Below are 15,960 nucleotides of genomic sequence, written 5' to 3'. Positions count from 1 at the left end.
TATCAAATTAAGTGTTAGTGGGATTATCAACAAAATGTTGAATTATCTCACTAACTTTAGTCCAAGGGTAATATAGTCATTTGACCATTCAAGTTAAAGTAAAACTTTGACTTTTTTTAAGTCAAAAGTCAACATTTTGATATTTTACCATTTTTTTCGTCTTGACTAATTCCGACCTATTTAAATTACATTTAAATATGTGATTTGAATATAAAGTCAGTCAAAGTTTGACTTTTGAAAGTAAAAAATCAACCTTTTTGACTTTTTACAACTTTGACCATTTCTATCAATTCTGAGCTTCTAAATATGAATATGTATTCATATTTTTAACATTTAAATTATATTTAAATATAAAGCTCTATAACTGACGGCTATATCACATATATTCATCAATTTCGCTCTCTCTACCTAATTCGAACAACTCAAATTATTCAAACATATTGTTCTAAGTTAATTCCATATAAGCTAGCATGAGAACCTAATGGACCTATAGATCATGGGTTTCAACGAACCGAGATTAGCTGACTAAACCCTTTTAAATTGAGCTAATCAACATTTATTAACTAACAGGTCATTCCACTGAAGTTTCACAATTGCACTCCCCTCACTATAGATATATTTCTATCCATTTAATATAACCATGATTATTAAGCTAATCCTTCACAAGTTGTTCGTAACTTCGGCTGGATCATAATATCGTTTTACCCACGTGTTACATATTGTTCCTTAAGTACCACTGATCCACTATTGAACAATTGGTTTTAGGTTAATCCTATAAATCGAATGCCTCGGACCAATGAGAAGGTGTGGGGCCCCTTGGTCAAGACTTCAATTTAGTCATTAAGGGAACAACTATCTGCGAACCTTAAAATAGGTAGGAGTGAATTCCTCTTGCACCCTATGTCAATAGCCATCCACCCGGTCTTACTCCTAAAATGGGAGACTTATTAGGCCAGTGCTGATGAGCTAGCCTCACCCATGCAGATCTAAGGATAATTTCATTTGAACAGAAGTTCATAGTTAGCTTATGGTTCTATGTAGTCAATGGTGTTATAACTTAAAGGTGACTATTTCATGGTTTTAGTCTTATGTAAACATTTTACACATGATGCCCCCACTTTCATGTTTCTACATGAACGATTCAGGATCACATCGTTTGTACTAACTAAAAAGTGGACTGCACCCATAGTATTTCCAAGATAAGACACCCAACCGTATTCATACACTATAGACCATTTGGGCTATATACTAAAACTTGATCCACGTTTATGTCTCTACATAAAGTTCAAGTCTACACTAGATAGCCTTGGGACCTCATTTTATTGGATTCAAGATTATAAGATTTTATTTTCACTAATAAGTCCTCAATAACCACTTTATTGAATAGAATATAATTTTAAACTACAAACTACGAGTTTTAGGACATAAATTCCGACAAAGAATGTGTAAAGATTCACTCAAATGATTAAAGAGAGGTAAGGGAGATTAGAAATTTAGGGGTTTCTTTATCATAAGAAAAAATAAATTAAAATTGCAAAGCAAAGATTGATCAAGATTCAAGTAAGGATTAAGAAAATTTAAATGCTCTCGATCTATTTAATTTTGAGATTTAAATTGCTTAATCAACAAAATTAAATTGATCAAGATTCATTCTTCTTTACAAATCAAGAATGGAGAAATGCATGGGAGAAATTGCTTCAATTATGCATTAATTGTCATAAAAAAATGAATTAGGACATGAACTTCTATCCAAGAATTTTGACAAAAATAATAGATTGCCTAATTATGATGTCAAGAAATTAATGCTTAGAATTGGAATGTAGATCAATAAGAAAGATTTCTTTAATTTTACAAAAAGAAAGGCACATTGCATGCTTATGTATTAGATTACAAATTGCATTCAAGATAATTAATTTGGCCAAGAAAGAAAGTGTAATTGAATACAAATCATAGAGAAATCAAAGTGAATAGAGCAATCTCAATCATGATTTGAATCAAAAAACAAAGTAGATCAAGAATTATGCAGAAAAATTCAATTCTTTATTTCTTGAGATTTGTATGTGAAAAATAGTGTGAGATAAAATTGCTAAAATCTCATTACATACAAGGCAAAATTGCTAAAATTGTGAAAAACAGTGAGAGATAATCAGATAAACCTTTAGTTAATTCTAAAGTAAATAACTGTTATAATAGCTAGAGGGATAGTAGAAGAGTATAACACAAGAAACTTTGGTAACCTAGTTCGACCAATGTTGCCTATGTCCGGGGAGCTGCGCATAGCCCTAATGGGTAATATTATTATGATTCACACTTAGTCAAGATACATCGATACAACATGTGATCTCTGTTCAACTATATGACTAATTTACATGCTCATTAGCTTCAGTCTTCAGGCTCCCCCCGAATGCATGAGTGAATCTTCTTGACGACATCTTCATCCTCTCTTGGAGTTTACTGTGACCACTTTGATCACTGCTTCGTCATTCAGCTTACTCATCATCACAATCATCTTAGATCAACATATTGATACCATAGATAAAAGATCGCACTAGCTTCATTATGCTCATAACTTCTGCAATCAATCTCACAAACAATCTTCAGTAGATAAATCTTCCTCCTAATTAATCGTCCCTACCTTTTTTCATCCACAATATATATATATATATATATATATATATATTTCTTCAAGTATAATTTCACAAAGATATTAATGTAAGATTCCTAAAATAAAGGAGGATCTTTTTATCTTTTGGAAATTAAATATCTTATCACTTAAAAAGATAATCCCATAAAATCTTTTTGACAAAATCCCAACAAACTCCCCCTTTTGCAAAAAGAGGAGATTTCTTTTCTGGTTCAAATCAACCCTACTCAGAACCTTCTCATGGATCAAACAATAAGGATCCATATTAAACTTCATGACAACACAACAAAACAACATAAGCATCAACAGATCAACACAATCATCACCAACACATCCAACACCATATACTTCAAGTAGCAGACTAACTAGCACATCATTTCATTTCGTTAATTTTTAAACATCATATCACAAGACTTCAAACAACATACTACCTTTTAACAGTTAAACAACGACTTCAAAAAGAAATGACAGATCAACAACACCTTAAAAAAAACAAACTTCAAAACAGACAGCAACCCTGCTTCAGCCTCATCCAATGAGCTTCCCTACTACTTACTACTCCCCTCTTGAACCAAAAAGAAAAATCACTCAAGATCATGCTCCCCCATACTAGTAGAAGGAACTAATGACTTCAAGTGGCGGATAAGCGAATGAACTTTTAACCGTCATTCAAAAAGCAAATGAATGGAAGTAGAGAGAGCTCGAGACTTAGCTGTAAGTGTATTAACAATTCTGAAGGCTAAGTCTCAATTAACAAAGAAGCCTTCAACACTCTCACCCAAATCTTCCGTGTCAAACATACGAGGAGCCCTTGAAGGTCGCATGTCATGTTCTATATCTGGAACATGATTTCCCTGAAAATGTCTATAACTCAGAGATAAAGCCTTTGGTTCAAGTCTAGGGGCATCAAGCGTTGTTAGGACCAAAATATTCAGGTGAAGTAATGAGCATGAGAAAAAACGCAGTAAAGCAATAGGTATTTTATCACCAAAAGTTCCCAAATGCCTGAGAAGCTGATTATATATTAAGAGGTCTGTATCCACAGTGTCATTATTACATATCTGATAAAGAAATGTTCCCAAAGCAACAGACACACTGGAAACATGTGAAGATGGAAACCAGTTCGCAATACCAATCTTATAAAGAATGCATATTTTATATTGAGAGATACAACTGGAATTCCATTCACAGGCCAAGCAGATAGAATCCCTCCAGATAACACAAGAGCCAAAACTTTATTTGATGGGTTTGAGTGTGAGGAATTAGGTTCGACATTGTTACCCATAAACCCATTAATCATTGCAGGAGAAATCTTGAATTTTAAGCCCCGAATGTGAACTGTTTGGTAGTCCGGACTACTAGGATCGTAAAAGTCAGAAGGCAAATTTACAATAAATTCTCTAATTAATTGAGGATAGAAAAGTCTAACATTTGATACTGTCTTGGAGAGACTAACCTTTTCGATAAGTCCCATAACACTTAAACAAGAATGATGTTGATGAGAAACATTTACCTTATCTGTAATCCTTCACTACACAACATACTTCCATCTTTGAACATTTTTTTTGAAATGACGAGATTCCATCAATGGTAACGATGGAATGTTAGGGGGCATCTTCTTCCTTCCAGTTTTCGTAGTAATATTTCGTCGATTTTGTTGAACCTTCTTTCCCTTTGGCCTAGATATACCAGGAGATTGTTGAGTCTCTTATTGGAGTACATCATTAACATCTGGTTCAATAGTATTGGTTGTACAAGTATCAATAGGGTCGACATGTTCATTAGTAATAGGAGACCCAATAGTAGCCGAAGACTCAACAACAGGAACATCATTCCTTCCCACATTCTCAGTAGATCCATCAATAGGATTATGTTCAGGCACTGACCGCTGATTTGTAATAGAAGCATCAACCTAAATCGATGGCTTAATCGGCAGTGAACGACGCGATGGACCAACTTCTTCATTTTTCGTAGGCGGATGACCCAGTGTTAGAACAAACACATCTTCAAAGGAGAAGCTCTCATGAGAATGAGTTGAAATGTCAGAATCAACAGATTTAACCGGGACAACATTGGAAAATAACCCTTTCTTCAACAATCTAGCTAAAGAAATATCATCTCGCTCGTCAGAATCCATATAGGTATTGTAAGCCTTAGAGACATTTAGTGCAATTTCAACACCCTAGTACTTTCAGCAATAATCTCATCATTCACAGGTAAATGGTTATTTTCAAAGACATTTACCTAAGATTTCTCTAATGGAAGTCAACACGGTCTCCATGGAGGAGTGCTTTTGAACTGGCGACTCCTCATTCGTACACCATGCATGTTAGACTAAGCTATTGGAGCTTCATAACATCTTTTGACGATTGAGCCTGATAGTTACCTTTTCGAGTGTTCACCATTAATGATTATGAAGAAGGAATAGCGACGGTCACGATTTCATAATAAAGTCTTAAATTTTTAAGATGAACGATAAATTCTAAAAACCTGGAAACTTAAAATATCAAATGCTTCCCGATCAGAAGCCGTAATGACCACTATTTATGCCTATTACGATGCTGACATGCCTATTAATTCTGATCGTGATATATTTGCATCGCCTTTTTTAGATAATAAATGAATTACATCTTACAAACTCAAATAAATTAGCATCCAGGGGTTTAGTAAATATATCTGCTAATTGTAAGTTCGAACGAACATGTCCCAAAGTGATAATTCTTTCTTCAATAAGCTCTCTAATAAAGTGATGCCTAATATCAATATGTTTTGTTTGGCTGTGCTGAATCGGATTTTTGGAGATATCAATAGCACTCATTATCACAATATAAAGTCATAAGATTTTGTAGAATGCACTACTACAAAAACTGACTCTCTTGACGGTTTTAAACTGTCAAGAATGAGTATTCTTGACGGTTTTAAAACCGTCGTTGAATCCAGTGTCAAGAAAGGCCATTTTCTTGATGGTTGTAAAAAGTGTCAAGAATTGGTATCGCTGACACTTTCTAACCGTCAAGTATTCAATTTTTCATGATAGTTGAAAACCGTCAAGAGGATACGTTTTTATAACCGTTTAGAACCGTCAAGAATGAGATGATGAGGCCCGAAAACCATCAAGAATACGACTATTCATGACATTTTAAAACCGTCAAGAGTGCATTTTTCATGACATTATAAAACCGTCAAGAGTGCATTTTTCATGACATTTTAAAACCGTTAAGAGTGCATTTTTCATGACATTTACAAACCGTCAAGAGTTCATTTTTCATGACATTTAATAACTGTCAAGAGTACTCTTTTTCATGACATTTGGAAACCGTCAAGAGTGCTTTTTAATGACATTTTAGAACCGTCAAGAATTTTGTTATTTATGACATTTGCAAACCATCAAGAAATGTATTGTTAATGACATTTTAAAACCGTCAAGCAATTTTTCATTTTTTTAATTGTAATTTATTTTATATTATTCTTCCTGTATTATGCTCTCATTGGTCCAAAAATTCAACTACATATAAACGACAAATATACATCAAATGGCAACTAAACATCATCCATTCAATATCATTTCCAAAACTTTGCATCATATTCATATATCATTTACAAAACCAATATATATATAAACAATTTCAACAGATTTCCAAGAATTGAACTAAACATCATCTAATTAACTAACCTAGCCCAAAAGTATACCATCCCCAATACATAAACTTTCATAATGGCAACCCCCTACATATGAACAGTTCACCTATCAACAATTCACCTAAACTCTAATCCTCTACAAAGTCTCAAAAGTATATCAATCAACCCCTCTCCTCCATATGAACATTTCAAAAAATCAGCCACAAAAAATAAAGTTAATTTCCTTTTTCAGAGATGACGCCATAAGTCCTAGATCACATGTACGAACCCAAAAACTCTACCAACTCAACCCGCACCTCATCTAACTCGGCTTGTGAGTATGTTTTTCGTGTATCAATCTGTAAACAAGCAAAATAAATGAATTAGTATTCATGAAAATTATTATACGTACAAAAGAAATAGTTTGATATATAACATACCGAATCCGAGATGACAATGCTTCCCCTGTTTACAATTTCTCTCATATACTTCATGACATAGTATCCACACGTAGTGCTCCCGACTTGTAGTGGACACTATAAAAACAATAAATTAGAATAACGAACTAGTCTTAATTGCTAGTAATCTACAAAATACAATTGAATTTAAATATTTATACTTGCCTTTACTGTTCGACATAAAGTTTGTTTCCTGCTTTTATTAATGTTCTTTTGCGAGTGAAATATCGCTATTGCTCTGTTTTCCCAAGATAAGATTGCACATATCTTAGAATATTGTACATGCATTAGAATTAAGAGCACTACATGATATAAAAGATTAAACTTATGTGTCGGTTACATATCTTGTAGTTGCTTTTGATGTCGTCCTTAGCGAGTCAAGGTAAAATACTGTATCCTCATACGCATTTATAGCAAGCAGTGCCCAATGACCCCTAATTATACAAAAATGTAAGTACTATTTTATTGTCAATGCAACCAATACCCTAACTAAACTTACCCGGGATTAAAAGGAGCAAAAACTACTTGGTCGGGTTTAGGCACCATCAATCTACTACACAAGTTTCAAATTCGAGATTCTTGTGTGTTTCCAGATGAGATTAGGGACAAAGACATACTTCATATTTTCTTTCAAACCACTAATAGATGAATACAAGTACCTACAAAATATATAAACTCGTAAAGGAGATACATAAATTTAGATGCAAAGGAATGAAATTGACTTACATCATATAGGCCACCAATGTAAACGTTTTCACTTCGTTCATGTTACAAAGATCAACGATATCCTCTCGAAGCACAGAAGTCTTTCGACTAACGCCAAAAAGGTCAGCGAGTAGTGAAAAAGTGATGCTGGAATCTTTCTCCATTACCTTCTCAGCATATCTGAGAATCGACTTCAACGCTAATGGCAAAGTTGATGTCGATTCACATACAACTTCTTTTTCTGTAGGAATTTTTATTAAGTCCCTCTCCTAATTCAAGAACATCCAAATTCAGTAAGACGTACAATATTAGACATTCGAGTTTAATAGTGGATTACATACCTTCAAGACGTTCAACTCTGGTTTATTCATCTTCATCACCTCCTTCCCTTTCTTTTCCTTCTGCTTTGGTTTGTCCAAGGATTCCACTTCTATTCTCTTACCCTTCTCTTCAATCCCCTTTAACACTATTGGCCTTGAACAACTCCCCTGTGCAGACAATGGTGTAGATAAGTTTGAGCGAATTTGTGCCTCTAATTCACTAACTCGCCTATGGAGTTCTTCATTCTCAACTAGAATGTTCGCCTCATCTTTTGATGTTTTCTTAATTGAATGAAAGTACGTTGTTGGAGTAACGTATCCACCAACCCCACGCACACGACCATTGTGCTCTTTTGTACCCAATGCTTGGGTTAATACATCATTCGAACAGTGTCTATTCACAAACGATGAATTTGTATTCATTGATATCTCATCCTAAAAAGATAGCAAAATTAATGTAAGTTATAGAAATGATTGCTTATGTAATGGATAATTGAAATGTGTGATTTACATGTAATGACTTACTATTTTATGGACGACTTGCTGAATGTCGTCGTTGTCGTACTGTCATTGTTTGTTAACTCGAGCTTTCTTCCACATTTTAGCTCGATCAACATAAACTTCATTTGAACCCTCCTTCTTCATTCGAGAACATGGAGTTCAAGTGGTAAACATATTAGCTTGTATTCCATTTTTGGTATAAAGCAAACTTACAAGAAACAAACAACAAACTTACAACTTGTTATGCAACCCTTTACAAGAAACAAACAACCCCTCCCCCCCCCCCCCAATGACAAAGTCATACAATAATCGTAGTTACAACTTTTTATGCAACCCTTTACAAGAAACAAACAAACCTCCCTCCAAATGACAAAGCTTTAGAAGAATCCTACTTACAACTTTTTATGCAACCTCCCCCCCCCCCCCCAAATGACAAAGTCATACAATAATCCTACTTACAACTTTTTATGCAACCCTTTACAAGAAACAAACAACCCCCCCCCCCCCCCCCCCCACAATGACAAAGTCTTACAAGAATCCTAGTTACAACTTTTTATGCAACCCCTTACAAGAAACAAACAACTCCCCCCCCCCCCCTCCAAATGACAAAGCTTTAGAAGAATCCTACTTACAACTTTTTATGCAACCCCCCCCCCCCCCCCCCCAAAAAAAAATGACAAAGTCATACAATATTCCTACTTACAACTTTTTATGCAATCATTTACAAGAAACAAACAACAAACTTACAACTTTTTATGCAACCCTTTACAAGAAACAAACAACCCCCCCCCCCAATGACAAAGTCTTACAATAATCGTAGTTACAACTTTTTATGCAACCTCCCCCCCCCCCCCCCCCAAATGACAAAGTCATACAATAATCCTACTTACAACTTTTTATGCAACCATTTACAAGAAACAAACAACAAACTTACAACTTTTTATGCAACCCTTTACAAGAAACAAACAACCCCCCCCTCCCCCCCCAAATGACAAAGTCATACAATAATCCTACTTACAACATTTTATGCAGCCTTTTACAAGAAACAAACAAACTTACACCACGCAAGCAAAGAGGAGCATTACACCAGATATCAAACCAGACATCCCAAATTCTATAAGGTTTCTTTGGCAACAAAGAAAGAACAAACTACAAAAATGGGAGTTTCCTCCTTAGACATCTAAACATCTTACCATTTCCTCCTTAAGATTGGCATACCCTTTCCTTGAGATTCTATGATTGTATTTGTTCTTCGATCGTCTATCTTGTTGTAATTTTCTTTTTTTCTATATCCAAATGTATTTGTTAATGAGAAAGTAGCAAATATTATTCCGAATGATTTTCATGTATAAAAGTTATTCGTACCTGAAAGGTCTCTGATAACCTTGACCTTACAAACTCTTCTCAGTGATTTTGCTCAATGAAGGAATACTTTTCAGGTAGAACTTGAAGCAATTGTGGTTCATCTTTATGCGGGATGATGTATTTCGTTGTTAGCCAGTTCTTAAACTGACGAAACGAAATACCTGCAGTTTGGAGAACGGTTTTCCTAGATCTTGGATCAATGACGAATGCAGCCTAAATAATTAAAAGTACTTAATCAAGTGTCCATACACAAGAACATTATCAAATATAATAAGAACATTAAAGTTATATATACCTCAACTGTAGTGAATATCTTATCTTTCAGTTCTACAGGCACACTTTGCAGACTCTATGAAAGACTTTAACTTCGCTCCATTCTCACCAATAGGTGCTCCGTCTTCATTGTCCCTCACCACCTTCTTGTCTCCCAAACTTCTAATGCGAGTTACATCAAACATAATAGTAGGTCCTCGTCGTCACATCAACTCTTTTGGGGTTTCTTCAACTGTTGCATTCAACTCACCGACACCAACTTCTTCATTAAGATCGTCCATATTATATTATGCGAAGCTGTCAATCCAAATGAAGAAAACATTAGCATGATATACAAATTTTAAACAATAATAAATAATGAAATAAGATAAATGAACATAATAAACTTATGGTCTACTTGTTTAAAATCGTGAACACACCATTATAATATTATGTAGGTATCCATGTGCCTTCACAATCTGACCTTACGTACGTTGAGACATTTTCATCCAAATCATTGTTTAAATAGACATCTGGCATATCATTGGGTATTCCTTCACACCGGAGTATTGTATCACCAAGTTCATCGTCATTATATCTATCTTCAAAGTCTCTTTGTGGTGGAGTGAGTACAACTGACCATCTAACATCACTTGGATCCTCAACATAAAACACTTGCTTTGCTTGGCTTGCTAGTATAAATGAGTCTGACTTATGTCCTACTCTATTTAAATCAACTAAAGTATAACCAAGTTCATCGATCCGAACACCACCACTATTCTGAACCCAATCGCATTTAAACACCGGAACATTAAACGTATTATAATTGAGTTCCCATATCTCTTGTATCACTCCATAGAATGACATATCTCCAATGACGAGATTTTTATCTTTAGAACTAGACACTTGCATTGTTTTTGCAACTAAACTAACTCCACTGTTTTGTACACTTCGATCCTTCTCAGAAGATTTTGTGTGATAGTGACATCCGTTTATTGCATAACCACTATATGTAATAACAAAAGAATGAGGGCCATGAGCAATCCACCTTAAGTTATCTAAAACCCCACTATTTCCAACTTCAAGCTCAGTTGAGGGAATGGGTGGGAAGTACCATCCTCAATTCTTTCACTAGCATGCCAAGTCATTCTTTCACTAGCATGCCAAGGCAGGTTTTCAGCACATTCAATACTTCTAAATAGCCTTTGAATCGTGGAATGGGTGGGAAGTACCATATCACTTTTGAGGGAATTTGCTTTCTCTTTTCATTTCTATCCTTAACGTTTTTCCACCTCGATTGACCACATTCAGGACATTCTGTTGCATTAGCAAATTCTTTCCTATAGAGACAACAATTATTAGGACATGCATGAATCTTTTCATATTCCATTCCTAATGCACCTAATATTTTCTTTGCTTCGTACAATGAATTTGGGAGTTCATTGGTAGTTGGCAGAAATTCCTTCAAAGTTTTAAGTAATTCTGAAAAACTGATATCACTTCATCCATATCTAACTTTTAAATTATACAATTTAACTAGAGTAGACAACTTTGTGTACTTTTTACATCCTTCATACAATGGTTTTTCAGCATCAATAAGCAACTTCTCAAATCCATTTGGGTCTTTTGAATACTCCTCGTGAGCAACTTCAATAATTTCTTTTACACTTCCAACATCATTCTCTTCACATGTATGTGTGTCAAACTTTGAAGATTCTCCATAGAAAGATGAGTTAGGAAGTGCTTCACCATGTCAAAACCAAATTTTAGAAATTTTATCAATACCATTAACATATAAATGATCTCTAACATCCTTTCTACTATGCTTTTCACAATTCCCACATTTCAAACAAGGACAACGAATGTAAGAGGTACTTGTATTCGAAAATCCAAATTTGATGAAATTTTCCACGCCCAACTCATATTCTTTGGGTAATCTACTTTTATGCATCCATGATTTATCCATAATTGTAAATCTATTGACAAATAAAGTAAATTAAATTAGTTCAAAAAGTCTTGTTGAGATAATAAAAAGAGAAAAGAAATAGGGAGATTGAACAAACATTCGCTTAATAAGACTAACTTTCCACCATAACCAAATCTATAACATTAAAATCCAACAATCAAAATACAAAGGAATAAGAACTTGCATGCAAACAAATGCAATTATTAAAACAAAGTCTAAATGGGTACTCTACCTTCTTCACAAAGGAATATCAAAATACATACTATAAGTGCTTATTTTGATTGGTTTTTTTAGGTTTTTTAAGTGGATGAAATCAACTATAAAGTACATCCAAAACAATTCCTAAATGTTTCTAGTGAGTACTTCAATATAAGATAACTTCAATATCCTCCCAAATAGAAAAGCTTGGTGATCCATGATTTCCCCTATAACATAACTTCAATGATATCCCAAATAGAAAAGCTTGGTGGTCCATGATTTCCCCTATAAACTTAATTGAAAATAATACAATAACAAAGTCGTATTGGGCAATACATACAGTGGGTTATAGTGAACACTAAACCTCCAACATCAAGAAACTTCATATCCCCTCAATCTCCAACACCAAACAAAATTGAAAACAAATAATAGATAAATGAAAAAATTAGCATGAAACTAAATTAAAAAATGAAAAAAATAAATGACATCAAAACAAATCTAATTAAAATGACTTAAGGATAAAATTAGGAGAAAAATAGGGCAGAATTCACTGCGGCGGTTGGCTGCGGCGGTGGATTGCAGCGGCGGGTTGCGACGGACTGTTGCGAAAGACGGAACGTGAAGAGACGGCTTGCGACGATGGTTGCGGAAGAAGAAACGTGAAGACGCAGGGTGGGGGTGGGCGGCAGCCGAGTGGTCGTTCGTGGCGGGGGTGGGCGGCAGTCGAGCGGCCGTTCGTGGCGGTGTGGGCGGCAAACGCGAGCGATCGTCGCGGCGGTGTGAGCGACAGACGCGAGCGGTCGTGGACGGGGTGGGCGGCAGACACGACGATCCTTCGCGGGGGTATGGGCCCGGGCGTTTGTCGCGGTTTGGGCGGCAGGCGGCAGACGCGACGTCCTTCGTGGACGAATGATGGGCGGCGGCAGGTGGCAGACTCGACGGCGGCAGACAACCGACGGCAAACGATCGGTAGATGGTGGGCGGCGGCAGCTTTGGAGGACCTTGGGTGAGAGGAAGATTGAAAAATTGGGAGGAGGTAGGTTAATTCCAAAAATTGGGAGGGAAAGGGAAAAAGTAAAAAGAGAAGGAGAAATGTAGGTTTATTTTTAAAAAAATATGTTTTTTTTATAAAACATTTTTGACGTTTTAAAACGTCAAGAAACGTCAATAAATTTGAAAATGAAATTTTTTGACTTTTTAAAACGTCAAGAATTTATCGACATTTCTTGATATTTTTAAAACGTCAAGGATAAATATATACATTTGACGTTTTAAAAAACTTCAAGAATATCGAACTCATAAAAATTCTTAACGTTTTAAAAATGTCAAGAATATAAAATAAACAACTTGACGATTTCAAAACGTCAAGAAAGAATTGCATATTACTTGACGTTTCAAAATCGTCAAGAATTCTGTAAATTGCCTCCCCTCCGCCTTTTAATCAAAATTCTTGACGGTTTTTTTATTAAACCACCCCTTTCTTGATGGTTTTTCAAGAAACCGTCAAGAAATGAAAAAATCAACCGTCAAGAAAGGGTCTTTTTCTAGTAGTGATGCCATACTCCTGCAACATATTCTTCATCCATATAAGCTGAGTACATGCACTTCCTACCGCAATATATTCAGCCTCAGCTGTAGAAAGTGATACACAATTTTGTTTCTTACTAAATCATGAGATCATATTGTTTCCTAGAAAGAAACATCCCCCGGAAGTGCTTTTTCTATCATCTAAACATCCGGCCTAATCCGCATCACAATATCCAACAAGAATAGAATTTGTATCATACGAATATAGAATTGCAAAATCACTTATTCCATGGACATATTTATTAATTCTTTTAACTGCAGCTAAATGTGAAACACGAGGATCAGATTGAAATCAGACACATATCCCAACAACATATGCAATATCAAGTCCACTGGTTGTTAAATACAACAGACTTCCGATCATGCTTCTATATAACTTATGATCTATAGTTTCACCATTAGTATCTTTGGTAATTTTGACATGTCGCAGCTGGAGTTCTCTTTTGTTGAGCTTTCTCAAGACCAAATTTTCTCACGATGTTTTTGGCATATTTCTCATGAGTTATAAAGATGCCCTCTATTCTTTGCTTGATTTGAAGGTCCAGAAAACAAGACAATTCACCAACCATACTCATCTCAAATTCTGATTGCATGATATTAATTAAACTTTCAACAAGTTCCTTAGGAAATCCTCCAAAAATAATATCATCTACATAAATTTGTGCCACAATTAGATCATTGTCAGACCTATTTACAAATAATGTTTTGTCAGCACCTCCTCTAGAGTATCCTTTACGGCCAAGATAAATAGTGAGTCGTTCGTACCACGCTCTTTGTGCCTACTTCAACATATATAAAGCTTTATTAAGCTTATATACATGCTGCAGAAATTCAGGATCGATAAATTCTTTAGGTTGAGCCACATAAATTTCTTCATTCAAGTACCCATTCAGAAATGCACTCTTGACATCCATCTGATATAATTTAAACTTGTGAATGCAAGATATGCTTAGTAAGAGGTGTATATCTTCAAGTCTGGCAACAGGTGAAAGTGTCTCATTAAAATCAACTCTTCTACCTATGCATAACCTTGAGCCACCAGTCTTGCCTTGTTTCTTGTTACATGCCCTGCTTCATCAGTCTTATTTTTAAAGATCCACTTGGTGCCTATAATATTTGCTTCTTCAAGTTTAGGCACCAAGGTCCGCACATTGTTACACTTAAACTGAAATAATTCTTTTTGCATTGCATGTATCCAGTATTCATCTTTAAGAGCTTCATCTACAGATGTGGGTTCAATAGATGAAGTATAACACAAATCAGCAATCATTTTTGTATAATCCACCTTGTCCTTCTTTCTAGTTGTAATTCCGGCTGAGGGATCTCCAATTATAGAGTTTGATGGATAATTCTTTCAAACATGTGAAGAAGAAATAAGTTCAATTTCCCCAACTGTTACCTCCTTTGGAGTTGGTTTTAAGTTTTCTTCAAAACTACTTATTCTTGTATCGACTTTAGGAATGGCAATAGTAGTAGTTTTGGGTACCATAGTTACTTTAGGTGCTAATTCATCATCATCACTAGTTCGTATATATATATATATATATATATATATATATAATCATTCATAACCACATTAATCGTTTCTATAACCGTTCCAGTTCTATTATTGAAGACTCGGTAAGCTTTACTATTTTATGAGTACCCAAGAAAAAATCCCTGTTCTGATTTAGTATCCCACTTTCTATGATACTCTCTATCAGCAAGGATATAGCAAGTACTCCAAAAAACATGAAAATATTTGACATTAGGTTTTCTACCCTTCCATAACTCATATAAAGTGACAGTAGTTCCAAACTGAGTAGTAATTCTGTTGTGAATATGACACGTTGTATTAACAGCTTCAGCTAAAAAATACAACGGCAAAGCTTTGACATGGATCATGACACGAGCCATTTCTTGTAAGGTTCTATTTTTCCTTTCTACAACTCCATTCTATTGAGGAGTTAACGGTGCTGAATATTCATGATGTATTCCTTTTGTTTCACATAAGTTATTCAATTCTTCATTTTCAAATTCCTTTCCATGATCACTCCTGATTCTAACAATCTTCTTCTCTTTTTCATATTGCAAACTCAAACATAAATTGATGCATACTCTTGCATTATTAGATTTTCCTTTTAAAAACCTTACCCATGTGAGAAAAGTCATCCACAATTACAAACACATACTTTTTTCCTCCAAGACTCTTAGTTTGCATCGGAACCAAAAGATCAATGTGTAACAATTCTAAGACTCTGTTTGTGCTACACTCTTTCATACTTTTATGGAAAGTTTTGATTTTCTTCCCAATCTGACAATCACTACAAAAGAATTTACTTTTTGAGTCAATGTTTGGGATTCCTA

Source organism: Cucumis melo, chromosome 7 (genome assembly GCF_025177605.1).
Source record: "Cucumis melo cultivar AY chromosome 7, USDA_Cmelo_AY_1.0, whole genome shotgun sequence".
NCBI lineage: Eukaryota > Viridiplantae > Streptophyta > Magnoliopsida > Cucurbitales > Cucurbitaceae > Cucumis > Cucumis melo.
This window is presented reverse-complemented; position numbering follows the sequence as displayed.